This window comes from Anopheles aquasalis, chromosome 3 (assembly GCF_943734665.1).
Source record: "Anopheles aquasalis chromosome 3, idAnoAquaMG_Q_19, whole genome shotgun sequence".
NCBI lineage: Eukaryota > Metazoa > Arthropoda > Insecta > Diptera > Culicidae > Anopheles > Anopheles aquasalis.
Genome location: NC_064878.1, coordinates 246,595 through 247,500, shown reverse-complemented (window position 1 = coordinate 247,500; position 906 = coordinate 246,595). Strand labels below are relative to the sequence as shown.

Sequence of the window (906 nt, the reverse complement as noted above, 5' to 3'; positions counted from 1 at the left end):
CGCGTTGGCTAATTGTATGCTCTCGGTGCGTAACGATCGCATCGCCGTGATAATTAAGTCACCCTATAGGCATAAGGTAGCGTGGCCGAGCGGTCTAAGGCGCTGGTTTAAGGCACCAGTCACTTCGGTGGCGTGGGTTCGAATCCCACCGCTGCCACACCACAGATGAAAATCTTCTTTTGCTCCCCGGAGGTGTGCATCGCACGCTTTTTCTCATCATCGATTGGCATGCAGAGAACAGACTTAGAACCACTACTTGGGTGATGTTATTTGGGAGGAAATTTTAAATTCTTCCACTCGACAACATGCTGATTGAGTAACACTCAACCTCTGGGCGTTGCATCATGCGACTTTCCGCGACAGCGCATCAATTATCGTTTGATCGCTTCACGGGAGGACCGCTCAACGGTTTTTCGGCAACGGAAAACCATTTCCTCGTGGTCCTTCTCTCTCTCTCTCTCTCTCTCTCTCTCTCTCCGTTCCTATTTATGCGATGTAAATTTGTGTTGCGTGAATGGAACCGCGAACGCAAACGCGAACGCGAACATCATCATCCAGCGCTAACGCGCAACGCCATGAATCTGTCATCAATTTATGTTTCCCTTTCTGCATGTTCCGTGTTTCGTATTTTTGTCGATGTTGCTGCTGCCTAGCTGCTGCCTGAATGAAATCAACATCGTCATAGTGATTGGGTAAGCGAAGGGAGGAAAAGAGAATGTTTCCTTTTGAGCATCGCCAACAACCACGACGACGACGACGACGATGGGTTTCGAAATAGATCATGCCCGCAACGAGACATGATGAGCCGTTTTCGGGCGCGCCCATCGTGAATTCGCCCATCACCGGGCAACTCATTTTCGCATTTTCCATCACTCACATTACACCGAGCGACCGGGTACGGTACGG

General features: G+C 50.0%; 1 non-coding gene across 1 annotated transcript; it reads left to right on the top strand.

Moving 5' to 3' along the window:
- Positions 1–75: 75 nt before the first annotated feature.
- Positions 76–157, top strand: Trnal-aag (transfer RNA leucine (anticodon AAG)). The gene has a single exon. It is a non-coding gene; the product is annotated as a tRNA-Leu (tRNA).
- The last annotated feature ends 749 nt before the right edge of the window (positions 158–906 follow it).